The sequence below is a fragment of the Dermacentor albipictus genome, chromosome 1 (assembly GCF_038994185.2).
Source record: "Dermacentor albipictus isolate Rhodes 1998 colony chromosome 1, USDA_Dalb.pri_finalv2, whole genome shotgun sequence".
In the NCBI taxonomy this organism is placed as follows: domain Eukaryota; kingdom Metazoa; phylum Arthropoda; class Arachnida; order Ixodida; family Ixodidae; genus Dermacentor; species Dermacentor albipictus.
Window position 1 is genome coordinate 452,796,181 of NC_091821.1, and position 22,484 is coordinate 452,818,664.

The following is a 22,484-nucleotide window of genomic DNA, read 5'->3' on the forward strand; positions in this document are numbered from 1 at the left end:
TGCAAGCCATCACAAAATTCAGAAATGATGACGTCGTAAGCCGTTTAGTTCAAGACGACGAATAGTTATCAAAATGGAAGTAGCGCCGTACTGATCATTTATTCTTATGTGAAAGCCTGAGCACATTGACTTGCTACAAATGGCGCTGCCTGCGTTGAGAGCTACACTGAGGAACGTCTTCGAAATACACTCGGCCATATGAACGAAGGAATTACTGGAAGTTACTGCACACTTGCGTATTATTACAAGTTCTTCGACTACGTATACTTATAAAGCAGGAATTGCAGAAAAAAACTCACTAAGAAATGTTAGGTGGCGGCAATAACGAGGTAAAAAAAAGAAGATAGCAGGAACTTGTCGCTCCACGGTTTCTTCGTCGCTTTAGTCTCCTATACCAAAATGCTCGCTAAATGTCCCGTTTATAGGAAGAAGGTCCCTGGATTTAATTTGTATAGTTTATGCATTCATTGTGGAAAGCGACAAGTAGGGAAACGTGGAGTTTTTTTAATTCTACACATTGAAACTGCAGAGCTCGTGGTAGTTTAAGAGTTAAACCTGCGGTTACCTGCTAGTATTTCTTTACTTTCCCATATTCGCAAAATATAAGTCTATCTGAAGGCCTGACTTTTCCTATGTCACAAACGTACAACGACACGAATTTTCCTTGATTGTGGGTTTCATCCTACCTTTACGGGAAAAAGATCCGTGTCATTTAAAAACCCCAGCAGCATTTCTGTAACTTGGAAGAATATGCGCTGACGAATATCTCGCATTTTTAAACAAGTAAAAAGGCGTGCAACAAAGCTAAAGCAACCCTTAAAAAAAGGAAAGATCAGTATAGTTTTCTTTATTGAAGTGAATATTAGGAGAGGTTGGCGCCTTTATGGTGGCACCGGCTACTCCTTGTTACATGGCAAAGGAAACAAATTTGCGTGGAAATGTAGAATAGAGACACAAAATATGACACTCAGTAGAACACTGGATGAATAAAAAGTATTGAGTCCAAAAGTACATCAGTCGCAAAGTTCTGTCCATTAGTTCAGTTCAAGTACGCAGATATTTCGTACAGCCGAAACACACAACACATGTAATGCACTGCAAGTACAGAACAGAATTATACATATTGCGTAAAAGTTGCGAACACCACATAAACCAATTATGAACCACAGACAACGCTTGTGTTACTCATTTAGCCTATTCAGATCATCTGATACCTAATATTTTCCCAAAATGCTGGTGTCCTCTAAACACTTTTTCAGAGCAAAAAGCGCTCTTTTTTGAAGGCCCGCAGTTGGCCATGGGCCAAGTATCTTTTTTAGAGTGAATGGTCTTCTGTCTAACATCAACAAATTTGCTTGCAGCACCCTTCTTTGTGGATCGTATTTCGTGCACTCGAGAAGATTATTCACATCTTCATCTGGATGGCCATAAGGACACTGCGGACTATCGACTCCTTTTATCCTGTACAAGAAGTATTTTGTAAATGCAGTACCAAGACGCAGGCGGTATACCAATGTTTCACATTTTCTGTTGTCCCTTAGATTTTCCGGCATTGATAAGTTTATACATGGGTCTATAAAGTATAACTCCGAGTTTTTAGTTTGCTGATCAAACCAGGAAGTTTTGCTGAGGCGACAAGAAATCTGTCTCAGGAGCAGACGGACTTCACTACGCAATAGAAGAACATTGGTTTTATCAGTATAGTATTTGTTCAGAAACGCAAAAAGAGGTTGTTTTTTTGCATTGCTGTTAGGAGGGGTCAATAATAACCTTACCGCTGCTCTTCCTAAACACGGCTAATGATTTCAGAGCTATTGTGTAGCTGCGTAAACGGGCTGGGGTGATTTTTTATATAAAATATATTTTCAGATTTTACTGCCCTTAATTTGCCATAGCTACGATTGAAGATACAGATTCTAACGAATGAACAGTTAAACGTCGTTCTGGTGCTTATACATCATGCATATAAATAAACTGCCACACTCGGCTCTTCAAAAACAATATTACTCGTCCGTCTACCTATACAATAATCATAAATTACCGCTAAGAGCTCTAAAATAAATGAAATATTCTAAGACCGCCGTCGGGTCCGGAAGACAACAAGATTACATAAGCTGGCTGATAAAATTAGTGAATCGTACTTTTTTTCTGTTTTTTTTTTCAAAGTAGGGAGCATGCGATTTTTTTTATTTTGCTGATGTGTCAGATGCTTGATGCCTAATAACGAGTTTCTGCATTTAGCGTTTGCCATCAGGTCACGTAATTCGAATCTGTTGTTGTGGTACAAACAACTAGAGCATTTCCTTTTTTTTGTTCTTTCGTGTTTCTCCTGAAGGAACCGCGGTTACCATCTTTGTTCCAATTCCCAAAACAATTAAGCCGCTGTACTGCGGATCGTTCCCCGGTAAGTCGCGAATTTCTCCGTTAAAACGGCTCCAGCGCCGGAGCAAATGGCTGCACCACTTTGTGCACTTTTACGCCGAATTTGACTTACCGGTACCCAATGCTACCATGGACGTCTACGTGTGTTTCTATAAGATCATACCAGCGTTAACAAATGGAAAGCCGGAAATAATGGTAGCTTTTAAGGTATCTTTGGGTTTGCTCAACAGCGTAACCATGTAAGGTATATAGCTAAGAGGCAGGACGGCTTACTTCCCATTGCATGAACGCGCTGAGGGTAAAACAAAAGCAAAATGAACATAAAAAAAAGAAACAGCCGCTGTGCTGTCGCTGTTCTGCTGACCAAAGTTTACTATGGCCAGTTTACGTGATAATTATCAAGTCACACCAGATACCGAGCTTAGGAAATACCGCATATTTACAGCTATATGGACGGCAAGAAATGGTAGTAGCATTATTTACTCGGAAAGTCAATGCGCCCATATATAGGGCACCTGTGAAGTACAGAAAGCAGCACCCCACTATCAAATATTTTAATAATAATAATATTTGGGGTTTTACGTGCCAAAACCACTTTCTGATCATGAGGCACGCCGTAGTGGAGGACTCTGGAAATTTTGACCACCTGGAGTTCTTTAACGTGCACCTAAATCTAAGCACACTGGTGTTTTCGCATTTCGCCCCCATCGAAATGCGGCCGCCGTGGCCGGGATTCGATCCCGCGACCTCGTGCTCAGCAGCCCAACACCATAGCCACTGAGCAACCACGGCGGGTTCAAATATTTTGGAGAAGAGAGGTTGACAATCGGAACACTGTAACTAAAGCCCTCTCCCGTACCCCAGAACCTGTTAACTAACTTCGCTCTTATTTATCAAAAACACTATGAAATCCACATATTCATGCACTTCGGGCTTCTATTTTTGTTGACGTTTCTTTCTCTAGGTAAGGCGGCGGAACCCCATTAAGGAGAGCGGCTGGACATGCAGTCCCCAACACGCTTTCGCAGTACCACGCCTACACAGATTCACCACTTCAAGTGCACGAAGCGGCATCGGTACAACTGCTAACGGACTGGCCCTAAAATACTTTTAAACTTATGCACAACCGTGACGTTCCCTACGACGCCGCAACTTGCGCTACCGCCTCCCAAGTTATTTTTAGTCGTCTACATAGCGGTGTGAATTAAGCGGTCTCCCGAAGAAGCGTCATGAAAAAGAAATGCTCATTAGGCGACAGTGCAGACGCTACGCGAAGGCTCACTTGCGCCTGCTCGCAAACCAAAACTGAAGGCGTCTTCAAGAGTGGTCAGCGCAGCTAGCTGTTTAGTGAGGAGTTGCGCTTCTCCGCTTCGCCAGTTAAGGTTTGTGTTACTTCTGGAACGCAGCTTTGATGTCGACATCTTCGTAAGTGTTAGAGGCTGCAACATGGACGCATTTGTACCAATAGCGTAGGAGGATGGGTAGCGGTGGCTAATTACATCATTGGTCTATCTGCGAATAGCACACGCTGTCACAGTATCGCATCGAGGGGCCATTTATGGAATGCAGTTATCCTTCTAAAAAAAGAAACAAAAAAAACCATCAACGCTATGCAAGCAGATGTGGCAGTTGCAGCAGTGACGAGCAGGCCACTTTGCATTTCTGCATCGCGACACACACAAAATAAGAGTTGAAGTGGGGGAAGTATGCATTCAGTGGTTCAGCGTGCTTACGCCCAAGATGCCTTAACCTAACGATGCCGAAAGCAAAGACATACTTCGTGCGTGCTTCCATAAAAAGAAAGTAACACTCGGATCTGTCCAGCATATACCGGTAAAAAGAAAGTTGAAAGTTTACGTTGGACGTATATTTAGCAACAGTCATGTTGAAATCTTAGGCCGAACAAGATGTCAAGGAAACTAGAGGTTGCGGCATGTAGCACAGAAACTCAAATTTTCCTTTTCTTTTCATTGCCTCTAACGTGAGTATTTTCAATGCGAAGGTTTCTTTTCCTCAGCCTCCCTCTTTTCGTGTACTGTTTGTGGTATAGGCAAAAACTTATACTAATGGACATGTTCCACTGGGCATGTGCGATTGGGGATGTTGTGTATTCTAGGCCAGAAAGGCAATGAATGTCGCTTAAAGACGATTTCCCCTATCCCGCTACGCCGCCTACTCACGAAGACTTCGAAGTTAAAATTTCGGAGCTAGAAAAATGTACTACGCCAGCTGCCTGATTTAGCGACAGGTCCCGATGGCATTACTACGATAGTAACAAAAACTCTTTAAGATATGGCCTTACGCATAACTTACCATGGTATATCGTTCCACTAAATATTCGTGGATTCCTCCGCAATGGCGACTTGCACAAGTAATTCCACTATTAAAAAACCATGGTGCCAGTTATTTATTAGATAATCTTAAGCCAATATTTTTTACATCTAATAGAGTAAAACTCATCCAGAGAATCTTAGACGACCGCATAGATAATTGGCTGATGGAGAGCATGATTTTGAGCGCTTGCAAAACTGGCTTCAGGTGTGGCTGCTCGACTTGGTGTGCCAATGCCGACCTAGATAGTGGTATTCAACAAGCTCGATGTCAGGAAAAATATGCAGCCTTAGTCTCTTTAGATATTACTAAAGCGCATGACACTGTAGAGCATGTAGGCCTCATAAACGGGCGCCCTGCAGAATGCAGGCCTGTCAAATTACTTTTTTCCGCGTGGGTTAACGAACTTCTAAACAACAGGGAATTTTTTTGCTCTCAATGTGAATTTTCTTCCTTAACGCACAAACAGTCGAGACATCTACTGCAAGGATAAGTGCAATCGCCATTGCTGTTTAATGGTTCACTGAGTACTGTAACATTGCAACAGGATATGAAGGCGTACGTACAAGCCGATGACATCGCATTTTTTGCTAATTCGGCAGATTTACACGCCTTATACCAAACTCTAGAGTTTTATATGTGTAGGCTAAAATTGTGTCTTGATGGTATTAACCTTACTCTTAATGTCAGAAACAGTGCCATCCTAATTTTTCCCCGAAAGCCGTTTCCTTGCAAATTTCAATTTCAAATTCAAATTCTTTATTTTTCCATGAAAATACAATAAAAGTGTGTCCAGTACTTTCTTATCCACGAGAAAATATACCGCAGTGAATCCACTTAAATATCAGGGTGTAATGTACACCGAAATGCTGAATTGTAGTCCGCATATAAAGCATATGGCCTCAAAGTGAGCATGCGCATTCGGAATGCTGCGTATACTCAGCAGTAACCGATCAGGGTTTCGTCGGCATGTTCTCAGTATGATCTATTGCATGTTTCTTCGCCCGGTAATGGAGTTTGGCTGCGTTTTGTTCACTGACGGACTTCGCATACAAAATGCGTCCTCTGATTCTATTAGAACGAGAGGCGTTACGTTTATGTCTTCGCCTTCCTAAATTTGTCACTATATCCTATATCAAGAAGCACGCCTGCCTTCTCTTTCATGCGATTTCATATCCTAACGGTACAAACTTTCCTAAAAATACATGCATCACTACAGAGGAGGTCGCAATATGTTTTCATTAATGAATCGCCCAAATTTTTTAACCATCCGTGGTATTGCTCCCGTTGCTCTCAACTATTGGACCTATTCATTGTTCACCTATTTGAGGTGGTGTTACTAAGTCGCTGTGTTCCAGTCACTAAAATTGAATTCGATTATATTTTTTCCGAAGAATGATGAACATTTTCTCTATGAACATCTAAATAGTCATCTGAAGCGTCATCTGAAACCTCAGGCACACGTCCCACAGATTAGGCAATTATCATAGCTTCACGCGCATCTATGGTAAAACAGAAGCATTTAACTCGTCTGCAATTCCTCGTGCCATTCGGCTCTGGAACAGCCTCCCCGATGACATAGTTGCGGAAACTGACAGTGAACAATTCAGGCACTCACTCAACTCGCTTAATCCCTTTTAACCCTTGATATCACACTCACCGTTCTGTGTTATTTTTCCTACCCTGTTCTTGCCCTGTAATGCGTTTGCTAAAACTTATAGAGTTCCTTTTTATTGTACTCTTATACAGCTGTATGTAGCTAATGTGCTTCTCAAATTTTTAGACTGTGCACTTGGTTGGTGTATGTTTTTGTTTACCTTTATATATTTACTAGATTGTATGTGCTTACTTGATTCTATACCCCCCTTACTCAACCCCCATGTAGAGCCTTGTAAGGTATTTTACAAATAAATAAATAAATAAAATAAAAGTATGTTGGAAGATCACCTTACACATCTAGCTACAAAGACCATGATAGCAACGGATGCTTCAGTCTGGAAATAGAAGGCAGGTGTGGGGATTGTATCACCATATCTAGAGTGATCTTTTTCCATTTGCTACCATACCTCAAGTATACCTCTCCGGCGAACTTACTGGCAATTCTCTCAGCTTTACGCAGACTGCGATCATCTCTGTCATCAGCCATAATTTTACCAGAGTGTCGGTCTGTCTGTTCTTCACTAACAACGTTCAAATGGTCGGATTCATTAAAAACTGTTCAGTCTCTGCTCCCAAGACGCTTATGACTCGATCGTTTAGTGTGGGTGCCAGGCCACAGAGGTCTACTCTTAAACGAATATGCAGATGCACTCATAGTAGCATCCTACGAGGGCCCTACAATTCCAATTTTAGCTACCCCAGCTTTCATCACTGCGATGCTATTCAGAAAATACAGTACTGCAAATAACTTCGCGCAATCATCGTTGTCAACATGTGATTTCCCGCATCTCACTCTTACATGGAAAAAGAAATGGCATTCCACTAGAAAAATTGAAATTACGAGTACGAGACTATACTGTGCCGAGTACCCCCACTGAACTTTTCCTTCCACATGTCTGATCTGGCTATGTCACGTTTATGTCGTTTATGCGATGAGAGTGAATCTTTGCAACGCTTCTTTTCGACATGCTGACGGTTCACTATTCAAAAGAAAAAAAAATTAAGAACAACCATTTCAGAACATTTGCTGGAATTTGGCTCTTCCAGCAATCCTTTCCTTGGGGGCTACCCTACTATGTTACAGCCACAGGAGCGCTTGTGAAGCCCTTTGCTTACCCTTGCGTAAGACAAAAACAGTTGCGTGCTAAAATTCTTACTAATATTTGTTATGCTCGCACAACCTTTTTCTGTTATACTTAGATATTTGATCATACATACCTGTAATGCTAGAGCCCTTAAATCCCCTTTACAAGACAGATATTCCATTGCTCCTTACTTTATTCAAAAGACTGATAACAGTTTTTTCACGGCCCAGTTCATGGCCGAATTCCCAGAGTGGGTTGCGCCATAGCACTAGGAAAAAAGAACAATAACAAGGAAGGCAATGTGTCACTGGATATTTTTCCACATGGACAAGCAGAACAAGAAGCATGAAGTGGAAAATTCAACAATGGAAAATTTAAGAAGGCGGCTGCAGAAGCAGCCAAGTGTGCAGGAGGCGAGCCAGCAGCGTTCAGCGAAACCATTAGAGAAAGCTTCGTTTAACACTGATGCCCATATAAGAGTAGGTTGCTCCGTCTCTAGAGTCGCATTTTTAAAACTTATTCACAAAAACTTTGAACTACGAAAACAATCTCTTCTAAGGGTACACTTTCAAACGCCTGCACTTGGATTGTCCGAGTGAGATTGCGCTCGGACACATAGTTTCGCCACAACGTCAAAATGAATTCGCATTCCGATTCCAGCATCGTCTTAGTATTTTTCGTTTTCCCACAGCATGAACGGTTACATCCATATACCAATGGTCGACCATGGTGTTTTACGTCAGTGTTTACGTCATCGTAGCATATACTAATTTGAAACCTGCGTAGTGGTAGTAAAGGTCGGAGTAAGCCACTTTGTGGAAGCGAGGGTAGTTGTAACACTAATATATATAATACTGCGTAATGCGAATGCTTGAGCACGTTGCACCAAGTCTACATGGCACGGAAGAACCGTTCGCGCAAAAAACGATAAATATAAACGCCAGAGAGGCAGCATGTAAAGCATGAGGCCCGAAAATGCTTGCCTTTGCAGGCATGGTAAAATGTATTGTGATGGAGTATTTCAGTAATTTCGATTCTAGAAACTCGCAGTGTCTTTCATACGGCTTTAACAGTACTGCTGCATTACTTAAAATCCACTGCACTGCAGCGATAGTCAATATTTGCATGCGGTTAGGTGGGTCTATAAGCACATGAAAACAATCTGACATCAGGACTTCCTCAATCACAAGGTGAATAATAAGACAAATTTCAGGTCGTAGTTTCGCAGACTGATGTTTTCATGAGAATTCAGAGTATTGAATTTTCTGTTCCACCGACGCTTGCCTTGACTGTTATATTCGATCGACATTAGATGCCAACAGATTATTCTTACACAATAGTTTACCTCTTCACGTTTGGTACAGCGTTTATAAAACGTTTTGTGCATGTCACTTGCAGCCCGTATATCCCGAGCAGCATTCGATGCCGAGCTGATCAAGACATAAACATCCATTATACCAGAGTACCATTGATATGGTACTGAAAGGTGCCGCTTGATATTCACTTTATTGTCTGTGGCATGTGTCTATCACCGCAGCCATGGCCTAGTTGTAGAGCGCCCACCTCGGCTACGGGATATTGTGGGCTCGATTCCCACGGCCGCCGGGCGCCCACTGGTTCTCAAATGGGCACAAGTGTACCCCGGCCCCGGCTTTCGGCTTCCTCCAGCGGTGAGACGCTTTTGAAAGGAGCGTGCGCCCTATATTCTCGTCGAAACTCTCCTGAGCACACACAAAAAAGACGTGATGTTTGGACCGCTCCGGTGGCGGCCATTTTCCAAGTGGTGCTCCAATTCCACCTATTGGAGTGGGGACGCCTTCGGGTTGAGGACAAACACCCCTTTCCAATTGTTTAGGTTTCATATTGCCCGAGCAGCAGGCATAGAGCGTGTTTGCACCTATTTTACCGTTAGGTATCCGGCGGTAGCACCTGCCTCCCACAAGTGCACCAGATGCTGTTCAACAAGGCCGTCTGTGGTTGCACAACCAGGTGACCAGAGTAAACTAGCAAATCTCTACTCGACCCTATTTCGATATGTGAACCCCAACGAGAAGTCGTGTGCCAAGCAAGGGAACATTTCTACCCATTGGTAGAACGGTATCTCCTACGTATGAGGCGGATATTTTACCGCTTGTCCACAGCGATCGTAGTTGCAGCCCCTTGCGCCCTAAAGAATTGGAGGCCCATGGCCAGCGGATATATCAGAAAGGGGCACGCTAGTGTCCCGGCAGAGAAGTGAGGAAGAGTGTAATATTTTTTTTATTGATTGCAGTTTGTAATCTATTTGTGCCCTAATCGATGTACATTTCCGGGACCGGACTCGGTGACATCTATAGTTAATGTGTTAACCACAGCTGCATTTACTTTCTTGTTTGCTGTATGTGGCCTCTCTAGTGAAATAATTTTTTTGTACATGCGTGAGCTGACCTTACGTTTTACTTCCCTTGTTTCTAGATCAATATAAGTTGGCTGCGGCTTAGCTCAGCTAACCCTGAATATGCAAAGCGAAAGCTTGGTTTAGCCTAGCTGAGTCTTGGTTTCATTTGGTTAACCTTTGATCAACTGTAATTATCATACTTAGGTATGCAATCATCGTTAATCCAGGTATGACGGCTGTACTTAGGTCGGTGGCTAGACATGACTGTGATTAGGCTTGGACAGACACGCATCGTTCGACGGTGCAACGCCTCTTGTGCCACAGGGAAAGCGCAAGTGCTAGACATGGAAAGAGACATCGCGAGCATGCGCAGCGTCGAAGCACAAACGGACAGGGCGTGAACGCGGTCGCTACATTTATCTCGACGGTGCGACGCCTGTTGCATTCCGAACCATTTCCAGCGAAGCAGCTCGCCGGGCGATATCCGTGGGGTCTTGACATGCCCCTTGGCCACAACGGCACAAAGCCTTCCGCTCCCGCGCAACGCTCAGAGAGACGGCCCAGCCTCGTTTTCATATACATAACCAAGCTCGCACTGACTAGGCGAGCGCGACGCTCCTCTTAGCCAGGCGCGCGGTGAGTCACGTGATCAGGTGGCGACCCAGCTGCAGAGAGCGCATGCGCCAAGCCGGCGGCGGCCGCAGAACTCGGCGCGGCGAGTCACTTGCTGCGTTGACCAAGTTACGGTGCAGCTGCACTCAAATGACGGTCAAATTGCTGGCGATGGCGAAACTCGGCTCTACACGGTTAGTGAAGCTTTCGCTTTAAGAAGAAAATGAATGCTGTACTCTGTTTCTGGGTTTAATAAATACTGGTGGGCTCGTTGGTGAGCCATGATACTGATGCAGCACACTTAAATCTGACACATTCACGCACACATACAAAGGACATACACAGGTGCTGGACCGCTACCACTGGCGGGTCTTTGATCAATACAGCAGTCGCAGTCCGGCGCCTGAGTATGTCCTATTTACGTGTGCGTGAACGTCTCAGATTTAAGTGCCCTGCTTCAATATCTGTTCCTGTGATGTGTTCTGTAAATTGTTTCTGCAACCATTAGTTTAGAAGCCTTTAGGTCCCAGTGTTTTTATTGGATTTCGGCTATGAACTGTCTTTAGTGCATTTACGTCACCGGAGTGCGATGATTTTCTTTTTATGTTACCTCTATTTTGGACAGGGTCGGCTTGTTGTTTCATTTAGTGTGGACGTGTTCTATGTCAAAAGCTTTCATTGGCACCACGGAAAGGCGTCAATGTCTCCGAAATATCATGTTGAAAACAGGCATAAAGCGAAAGGGGGTCTGCGATCCACGCTTGTTCGAGGCGGTTCATGACTATAGTTAGGCAAAAGGTTTGACTCGTTGGTTTTGAATAATAAAAGATGGGACATTGTTTGTCCCTGTATCCTCAGTTTTATCCTCCCTGTATCCTCCTCAGTTTTGTGTCACAGTATAAAGTCGAGATGCCTCACTTTGAATTAGTACATTTCCACAAAAATACAGAACTGTGACAGGTGACACCACTAGTATCAGTGAAATGCGCTCTGGCCAGGGCAGAAAAAGATTTCCTAAGCTTTCGCAGTTATGTTATGGCACTTTCACCACGATATCTTCTGATTCATCGTAGAAAAATTCTTAGTTGCCAAGGTATTTAAAAAAATATCTGTTAACTGCAAGTTGCCCGCTTGCGAGTGAAAATTGCTAATTAGGTCATCATGGATGTTAATCTTTTCATTGCTTTTGAGAGCGAAATGTTTTAATGCCTAAAGAGTGCGCTGGCCATGGTTCAAAGAGCTTCTTTTCGCATGGTTTGCATCCCCCGACTGCCAAGTAGTCGAATATAGCAGAAATGATTGGTAGCACAGCTTTATTTATAAAAGGGTATCCGTGCTCCAGTAATGTCTCGCCGAGAAGTCTCTTTGGGCGCGTCGGCGAAGAGGGAACATGAATGGCCAAATTATGGACTGCATTCGTCATTCAGAAGGCGCTGAAAGGCCGTACAAGGAGAACGCATTGTGCTGCGCTCGTAAATGGCCCCACATCAATTAATCGATAGCTATTGTCAAGGAAAAAACTCGAGCAACGAGTGTCGTTGCCACCATGCAGTGTGCTTGGTCTTTGTGCAGACTATTGATTACGGTTAAGAATAGGTCAAAGATAGAAGCTAAGCTACCCGGCGGTAAGTCATGCATCGTCGCAAGGGGACGGAATGTTAACGCGCCGCATGCTTTTTCTTGCGAGACGATGGCAAAAAGAAAAGAGAAAACACCAAGACCTATTCGCATTCCGTCTTGCGATATCGTTTCCAGGCACGCCTGAAATAATACCGATGAAACTGGGATGGCCAACAAGACCGGTGTGCCATTGAACATGGCCCCTGTCCATGAAGATAAGCGAATTGTTCACTACCGAAGAACTTCATTTCCACATAAGGTAGTACTCAGGAAGCATCACATATGAAAAACAGATAGAAAGGTACCATAAAATGAAGTACGCCATTTTCATTAAATGTTTCTTTTTCTTTTTTTTATGAAGTAGGCATCAGCATTGTTGTGTCCCAACGATGGCACAGTGCATACCGTGATCAGAGTCATGTTTTAGTGCGTAAGCATTCTGAGGCAGCTCACCCAGGAAATCTGTCAGTCTGTAATACGTAACATGAGATCCTCCATAAAGAACACCTGGATCAAATAGTAAGAAAAATATTCGAAAGGAAATATTCAATAAGAAAAGAAACGTTGGCGGTGGTGAAATTCGAGCTTACGGCCTCGCGCTAAGAAGCCGAAGAAGATACGTAACCAATGGGTACGGCGGTTGAAAAGTCCAATGCTTTGGACACATGCAGTCTTCATATAGGATTTGATTGATCTTCGAAGAACAGTGCTTGCACAACGTAACGTCTTCGCAAATGTTCAGCGTTGCATGACAAGGCAGCGTTGGTCGCTCAGCAGTTTGCCTATTTCAGTGGAACCTAAGTGAAATCATCGAACTGCTCAAAAACCTGTGCAGCGTTATTGTATACAGTGCTTTAAACTTCCGGACATGTTCCCGAGCGACAGGTTTTCAAATATGAGCCCAATGCTTATTGATAAGTGCGTAGTTTTTGTTGTTCTTTTTGTTGCGATACGTATTCCACTATACGCAGTGGTGAGCAGATGGCCACTGGGATAAGGCGCTAGGCATCTGGCAAGCGTTACGTGCCTCAACAACAGCGCCGCTCTTCAGGGCGGACATGCTGTTTGAAGCAGACCTCGCAATGACAGCTTCTTTTTTGTCTTTTCCTGACCGTCATGCTGGTGCGTGAGTTTTGAGAAAGTCATCTGGGAACTTTAGCTTCTCGAAACATTTCTCAAGGTACTACGGAAACGGACACTGTTCGTTCCGTGTGTCCCTAGCCGAGCTGTGCTATGCAACAGCGGATAAATACTCCGGAATAAGCTCGCTTTTCGTTCGTGCTTTGTGGCGTGGATCTCGTCACTGTGTGGGCTTCGGTTCGACTCGCGTGTTGTATAGACTTCCTTTGATTGGTATTGTTGCTTCATTATTCTATAATTTCTGCTCTTGACTTCTGTAGTGGCTGTTCTTTTATCCCCATGCTTCACCACCACGCCTGGCACGCAGGCTTCCACGCAAGGGGATCGGAGCAACCCGGCGCGCTGCGGGAGGGGAGGGTCTTAGATGTCGTTTTAGGGGCCGCAAGCAAAACAATGACGGCACATTGTTAGTTGGAATTCGTTTTACAGCAAGATATCTATTTGGATGTGATACTGAAGTTCATGCTCATGGCTGGGTGAAGCATAAGTATAGCGGGGTCGTACTATAAAGAGAGCCTCCCTCTCAAAGCGCCCAATGCGCGTTGTGAAGCGGCAGACCTTCTGTTACGTGCGGCTCAGTGACACTCACCCACCACCAACGACAAAAACTGCGACTTCACGATTTGGGACAGTCTATCGGCCGCTATGAGCCCGCTTGGACGGAACATTAGGCGGTGAGTAAAAGGGCGAGAGGCGAGAAGAGCAAATGATGTCGTCCTGCGTAGTACCTGTGCAAAGGCAAATTGCAAGAAACAAAATTCCGCAAAAGCAAGAAGTCCTCGGGCCTTTTGGATGGACAAATATGAGGAAAAAATTATCGTGTACTCGCCTTATCAGGAAAGCACCGGTGTCATATTGAATCCCTCTAGCTCGGTCGTGCACTACTGTTTCTGATTGCCGCACGACTTTCTTCAGCGTGTTATCGGCTACATTTCGTGCGCGGATGAGTATGCGTATGTGCGCGTGTTTCTGTGTGCCGGTTTATGTGTGTGCCTACGTGCGTGCTTCTGTTGGGTGCACGGGAGTGCGTGTTCTTGTGTATGTGCACATCTGTGCGTGCGTGAATGCTTGTGTTCGCGCATGTATGTCTGGTGTTTGCGCGCCTGTGTGTGCGTGTTTGCGTGTGCGCACACATTTCATGCAGCTGGTAAGGTTTAATTTTATATGCAACAGACCTCTTCAAAAGTTTTGCAAGGTTTGCCAGGAAAAGTGATATCGATATGCCTTTTGAAAGGAATTCCCACATAAACGTTCCTGTTGAATGCCTCATTTTATATTTAAAGCGATCATGTGAATATAATGCGGAGACAAACACTTCCTTTTACGAAGTTGTGATTTATAACTCTCGTTCTCTGGTAAAATGTCGATAATTTTGACAAAAATCAGAACAGATTTCGTATTTGCACAAAGACTGCTCTGCGAAAGTGGAAACCAACATGGCGCCGGCGGAGGACGCCTCGCATGACTCATGCCCCGCTTTTCTTTCTCGCATGCCACAATCAAACGCGTAGTCTGTGGGTATGTTATGTAACTTGGCGTTGAGCATCTGAGTTCTTATTAATGGGACCTCTCAAGGGATGTTCCAGGAAGGCCTCGTACACGTTATTTTCTTCCAAACAAATTCGCATTTTAAATTTCTAGCACGACAGACGAAGCGGAACATCTTAAATGTTAGGCAAATGTTGCTGGCATATAGATCGATAGCATTTCCTCGTCATTTCGCAAGAAACCCTGTTCCGAATGTCATTCCGGGAACGTCAAACGTGTTGACGTCTTGAAGCATTTTCCATTAAAAGTTTGGAAATTGAAACTTCAGCTTATACGATTTTAGTTAGCTAAACGATAGAGGGAAAGAAAAAAACATTATTTCACTCCGTTTGGCTTCCGCGGTTGACCTTGACTGAGAAAGCGTGCTGTGACGTCAGTGTGAGGTCCTGATTTGAAATGAAGTATACCGAACGGTATTTTTTGTGCTATAGCTGCAAGAGAATGGAAGAGCGTGTCGAAAGCAGACGTCTGTTCTCTCAGGATTTTAGCAACTGAGCAACCGCCAGCGGCCAATAATACGTCCTGTCTGACATCTAACAAAGAACGCCACTGTAACCTTGTTTAAACTTTATGCAAGCTACAACGCGGCATTTGCATGAATATGAACTCATGAACGAAACCGCGAAAGATATAAGCGAAAAACAGCTTACAACGGATAATGGCTCGGGTCACCGACGTTCAATCAAGAGGAATGAGATATGTCATATCATACTTTAGCATATTTCTCAATGTACGAGCGATACCGGTCTTGATATCAGCTCACGTTTGAGGGTGCAAGTGAATATAAGCTGGTACCCCATGGGGAACAATAAGGCAGCCCAGAGCACATTCATATGACAAGAGGTTGCCCAATTGAGCAATTAGAATTCAGGCTGACATCCACAAAAGCGCTTTTCTTTATCGTATGTGCGCGCTTCACAGACATGTATTTCGTAACAGACTTGACGTCTTACAACGGTATTAAGGCCGTGTCATGATGAAACGCTAAGAGCACAGAGCCGAGTAATGCGTAGAAATGCAGTGTTATTAGAATATGTATTACACCGTTCGATGTTTTCTGCAACACGCTGAATTGCTTGGGATTTCTTTTTTCCTTTGCAGTCATAATCTTTCCTTCTCCAGCGTGCCCTGTATTGAGAAATAAGTACAAGCGTGTGTGAAAAAAAAAACAAAAACACAAAAGTTTACTAAGGGTTTGGAATAAGGAATTGTCAATTTCTAATTCCTCTATGAAACGGACCGGCGCCAACAAAGTTGTCCGAATGTGGTAGCGGTATTACCTTATTGAATGTAATCAATTTCAATGTTTGACTGATCATCCCTTCTCACCACCATTGTTTTCTCGCTCTTTAATTCCTGGCTTTGTCTTGATCGTGTCTTGATTGTCTTTTTATATAAAGGGTTATTACAAAGATTTTATTTGAATTCAAGATCCCAATCTTTCTATGTTTTTTTATACGACGGTAAATGCCTCCGGGACTACAGGGGTATGGGATGGGAGTGAATAAGGATGATTAAGTGAATGAAAAAAGATGTGCTGATTTAATGAAGTCCAAGACGGATCGATAATGTGGTTCCTACGCCCAAGCAGCGTAATAACTCGGATTATGCGGCGAGAGTGCCGCTGCTGAGGGGTGCCTGAGCCTCGCGGGTTTCAGTGCAGGGTCAACCCACAGCAGGTGGTGGATGTCGGCTTCAGCATTTCGCGACGTGCAGAGTGGACACTCAGGGCGAGGATATAACGGGCGAAAGTGCGGCCACTTGCTAGTCACGGCAAGAGTGAGCGCAACCCCGACCCTGATCCTCCGAAGCGCAATCTCCTCTGCACGGGTACAACCACGGGGGAGGTTTACCGGGGACGGAGGTATGAGAGCACGTCTGCGGCGCCGGAGGTGCTCCTTTCTTGTTAAAAGGATGGTGGCATCATCTAGGTGAAAGAGTTGAGGCAGTAACGATGGAGAGGTCGCTAGGCGGGTCGCAGAATCCGCAGGGCTTTGGAAGCTTAGAAGGTCGTAATTTTTATTCCCTTGTCCTTGTTCCTTTACTTTACCCATCCGATATATGGCCAGTATCCCACTGTGGGCATGCGCCATGACAACGCAGATCAACAAGAATGGAATGTTGTCTCGGAATGCTATTAACACACAATACGGTCTAGTTTACAGTTTTGCGTTATTGTTCAAATCACAATGGAATTTCTTACCGAGACCCGTTGTATTTGAAGTCCAAGCGTTATCCACGCGCAATTTCATATCATTCATAACGAAAGTAATTGCAGATGTCACGGATAAACGAAGCCGGATGCCTTCGAAACATGAGTTGTGTTACCGAGTGCATTAACTGTTGATACACCGAGCGCATAACAAAATGTCGTTTCTAGGAAATAATACGAATTCAAAAGATTGTACTTATGCGTTCTATATTCTCCTTAAATAAAGAAATTTATTTAGACCAATTAGCAACAAAACACACACACACACATTTGCACTACTGAAATTGCCTTGTGCCATAGTTGTCGCACTACAGCCATATCGTGCAACCTCAAGTTATGTTGTTATTTCGTTCATTTCTCTGCGTAAATATCTCACGGGGCTCTACAGCCGCACACCGGCATGAGCTCCAATAAAAACCAATTATATCTGGAATATAGCACTAAATTTAGGGACATCAGCGTATAGTGGTTGTTAAAAATCACTTGATGTAACGTTTAGTCGCGAATTGTGTAGTCACCTATTTTAACACAAATGACGATGCTGTTCCACACAAATCATAAGAAAGCATGGACATGAAAATATTATCGTGAGTTTGTCCCCAGATCATCAGTCATTTCAAACTGCAAGGGTGTATTCCGTCTTCTGCATATTTTGCAAAATTATTTCGAAGTACAACTATCAAGTTCGCGCCGGGAAAGGATAACGGACAGAGCACAACGGCTTAAATTCATGCGAATAGGCTGAGTGATGCTATAGCTAAGAGAATACACATGATTTATACAGTATACGAGCTATGACAAGACATGCTCTCTTTTTGTGAGCAGTGCCCGTACGTGACCTTCCAAGATTTGCTATAACAAAATGTTTCCACGTACCACATACAAAGATATTGTAGTCAATCTTGCCGCCTATGGCAACACAGGTAAATGACGATGTACCGCCACTACCATACGAACGCGAGGGCGCGGGACCCCCACGTGACCATCAGCGCCACGAAGCGGCACCGACGGCAATCGAGACGATAGTGCCGCCTGGATTGAGATATCTGTCGGCGGTGTCTGCAACCAGTTGTCATTCCGGGGCGGTGCGCATCAGCGTCTGAGAGTCACACTCGCAGAAACGGTATCCACACGCTGCACCAGCGCGTTCACTATGGGCCGCAATGGGCCCAATGGCTGTCCTGACGATATAAAATAGACGCAGGTGATTACGTATTGGTGCAAACAGATGGCTTTGCGCTTGAACGTGGAAGCCACGCTGTTTAGTCACCGCCTTCATTTTGAATCGTGCAGTCAGTACGCGGGAAAGCCGCAAGCGGAGTGGCTCACCGGCATAGCAAAGTCACACACGGAAGCCTTCTTTGCGTTGCAGGATACCCAACACAACATCAAGAGTGCCACAAGAAACACCTGAGCAGCGCGTCGTAACACGGTGAAAAGAAGTCGAAAAAATAAAAAAAACGGGCATGCACTGCCTTTTTTTCCTTGTTTCTCTGCTTTTGTTCGTGTTATGCCGCACTGCCCATGGGCAGGCTTGAATCCGCACCAGCTCGTCCACCTTTAAGCCATTCTGCAAGACATGCGGGTGAATGATTACAGATAAGTAAAAGAAATACCGCTCTTGCATTTCTTTTTCTTATATAAGCGTAACAGCTACCCCTCCTGATGCGCCTGCGCATTGTACCCTTGCCTGCGCTCGCTACACGTTCCACAAGTCGAGAAATTAGGGGCCCTATATAACGTAAAACTATTCCAATATGTTTCTATTCCAATCTCCTGACGTAAAATTTGCGTAACCACCGACGCAAGCACCGGGCGGTCACCCACAGGGTTGTCTGTACAGACAAATCAAACACTCTCCTCGTTCATAGAAGGTCATTTTTGTTTGCTTGAAAAACAAATAACATGGTCTACACTGAGCGGCTTGTCGTATCTAATTGGCTGACAAGAAGCCAGGAGAACGCTCAAGTGGAGAGGAATTCACTGGGGCAGAGCCAGTGCACTGAATATGGATAACCGGATGAAGAGGGTGGTGCCGGCGTCTACGATTGGTCGGCTTTCCCTTACTTAGCTTGTGGTGGCTGGTCAAAAATTGTGGCGGCATGCAACGGAAGCTTAAGAATGACGCTAAACTGACCCTCAGCAAAGAAGAGTTGGCAGAATGAGGTGGTAAACGCGCCGAAAGGGTTTGAAAACGTTACACGGCCACGCAAGAAGTTTTATTATACGCAAATACACCCATGCTCTCCGGCAGGTGCGAGTAGCCAGCGTCTCAGCGATCGGCGACAGCCATCTTTTGTTCCTTTCGGAATGGCACAGCCTGCTGCTATTCCGAAGAAAATTCAGTTTTGTTCGGCATATTAATGCATCTTTGTCGCGTCCACGTAACTTTGGCGTGGTGAGTTTGTGCGGTTTTGTGAAGTCGCGTGACAGGTAGCTGAAGTGGATGCAGCCCGAAAACTTTTTACCAATAGCCGAGGGCTAATGGCGAAAAGGGGTCAAATCAGAAATAACTGTTTGCCTTTTTTCTGTCAAATCATGCATAATCAGTGTGTACACATCATATCAGATGGGGAGCTATCGCGGTTTTCGTGACGCCACGTGACAGACAGGTGAAGGGGGGGGGGGGTCGAAAAAAGTTTTTGACCAATTCTGGAGGGCCGATAGCAAAATTGGAATAGAAAAGTTTGGAATAGTTTTACGTTATAGCACCCTAGATTCCACGTTTAGGTCCTCCGGCAAACGATAGTAGAAGCGCCCTATAAGAAATAATATTCAAATCGCGGAATAGAACACTGCCTAAAGAATACGGTATGTAAGGTAAACATCGCTCCTCCCTTGAAAGGGAAAACTGTCATTCGTCCGACGATAGCGCGAAGCTACAAAGGAAACCCCTGCGGGTTCCTTACGAGACGAAGCTCCGCCGTTAAATAAAAAGTTACCCTGGTCTGCGAATCGAAGGAATTCCTTTTCGGGGTGGTCGTTGTACCATCTGGTTTAACCAATAAACCAGCAGATCCCAGGGCGAGGTCGAATACATCGACAACTAGACGAGTAGGGACCCTGAGTACAGCAAATGTCTGTCCTACTTCACACTGTCACTTAAAACACATTCATAACCTGCAAACCTATGGCCGCTCAATTATATAGAACCGGCATTGTACACTTTCGATAAAATGAACTATCCTTGTTAAGCTCGCTGCCGCAGTATTAAATAATTCGCAAGTATGACACCGACAATACAATAAACCAACTACACTCTTGGGACTTGCAACGTGTGCCATCGTGTGTTGCATCCTGTATTTGCAATTGTGTCAATGAAATTGTCTAACAAAGCCCGGCGAGGAAAAGAAAACGATGCACATGCCCATCATAAAATGGGATAACAGACAAAAAGAAGCAAATTACATTTCAGCGGCTACCAGCAATCATTTCACGCCGTCACGGGTGTGACGGCGTTCTTTTACTTGCCGCTGACAGCACCGGTATAGTGTCAATTTTCTTGCGCGCAATAAATGGTAAAGCATCCGGATTGCCCCTTGCGTTACCTCGTTGCCTGCAGTCCTGTCTCACCGCTTCTTGCTTACCTACCTATGTTTTCTTGAATGTGCCATTTGTTCTGATGCACTCTTTCCGCGAACAGATAAACGGAAGCAGATTCTTCCGCACTAATTTTACAAATTGTCTAAATTCCATTAGAAATCAAATCTCAGGATTAAAAAAAAATGAGGAGCAAGAATGGTGAAATATATGTTGCAGTGCCGTCTAGTACATATAGCCAAATACTAGACTCTTTTATGTTTTCTTCCTATTCTTCGCAAGTTACCACAAGATCAGCATTAAGGTGAAGCGTTGGGGCATATAGTTATGATCCCTGTATTTAGCGAATAAATCCTCCAACTTGTAGTGCGAAAGCCTGTATGATGTTTTTTTCTGAAGCTTCAGTGGTACGCAATTTATTGTTAACCCGAAACAAAATTATTTCTTATCGTTCAGTAGATTATCATTAAAATCTGCCTCATTTAGTTATTCATGCACTGCTTTGTATCATTTCACTGATGAATGGAACTGCGATTAGAGTTTAGATAATGCCTTGACGCTTGGGCTTGTACATATAGACGAGTGACAAAAACCTAAAGGGTTACGTTGCAGTTCTAGTGTCATAGCGCAAGACAAATGCATGCACCAGTGGCATAGCGGTCGTGAGCTCATGCAGCCTATACAGGCTCAGCCATTCTGCCCAGCCATGTGAATCCCTCAACAAACTTACACAATCAAGCCCCTGCAATGCGACATCGAATGTATGGTTAGCTTTCCGTTTTACAAGCCTTTGTACCACTATGATACATTAAATTCATGAAGGACTATATTACGGGACTACCAATAAGTGCCGTGCTAAGCCAGCTGTTACTGTTACATGATTTTGTGGTTTTGTCCGCGCTTTGTCGTCGAAGCGTACATGTACACGATGATTGATTCTAATTAAAATTGCGTGTTGTACTCCTCTTAGGTCATTCCTACGACAAACTGAAGAGTTTCACATTTTTTTTAATTTTGAGATAGCATGAAATCTATACCGAATAAGAAGCAGCCCCGATACCGCGACAAGTAAAATTTTCATTTAAGAAACGACAAATCTCCGCTGTTTTTGGGATTAACATCGCTTGTCCAAGTGATGCTTGCATTCAAGGCTGATGCATCAGACTTCAAAGGCGTGTTATTTAGCTTTCACGATTTTTCGAGAAAAGGCAGCAGTAGGCAAAAAGACAGAAGTATGAAGATAGAATTGACATAATTAACAGCTCACCCATTGCGTGGTCACTTGCCAAGCTTTCAGTGAACTGCAAAACTGCCGCTTGTACCTGCGTTTATGTTCTTTCAAAAATAAAATGTCAACTGTAGAGGGGATAGAAGTTCCAGATGCCTTACGCAAGTTTAATAGCATGTTTTAAATGTGCCTATATCAGCCATCAAATATTGATATCTGTCGTAAGCGAACTCAACCCACAACTAGAATGAAAACATATTCTATTTTCAGTCCCTAACTTAGTACTTTGCTACGGCTGTTGATAGTGACCAAATGGTTTTCCGAACATTATGATTGCAAAGTGAGTTCCAAGTTACTCTTTGTTTTTTTTATTATATGCGAGCCGACTGTCGTCTACGCTAAAACTAATGCAGTAGAGGTGGTCCCGTCAACACTCGATTACAGTCAATTTAAATTCACCAGCATAAGACGCCCACTTTTCTCGATAAAAATGACAAGAAAAATTCCAAGTTCGTCAGCGGAAGCTTAGTCACCGAAGACATGACGCGAGTTCTTGGTGCCACAAAGGTCACCTTCCACTATAAGTGACGTTGAGCAAAGATACACTACTCAGTGCCCTTGGCATCCTTTGGTCGGCAGTACAGTGTCGCCATGGTAACCAATTTATCTCAGTTCGTAACGCGCAAAGGACAAGAGGTCAGTAGCCGCGAAAACCCTGCGGGAATCAGCCGCCGCCAGCACAGATGGCGA

The 22,484-nt window shown here is 44.0% G+C and overlaps 1 protein-coding gene across 1 annotated transcript in view; it reads left to right on the plus strand.

Annotated features, from left to right (window-relative positions):
• The window catches only part of LOC139054374 (diuretic hormone receptor-like), a 131,341-nt gene that overhangs the window by 10,259 nt on the left and 98,598 nt on the right, over nt 1-22,484 (plus strand). The gene's annotated exons all lie outside the window — the stretch shown is intronic.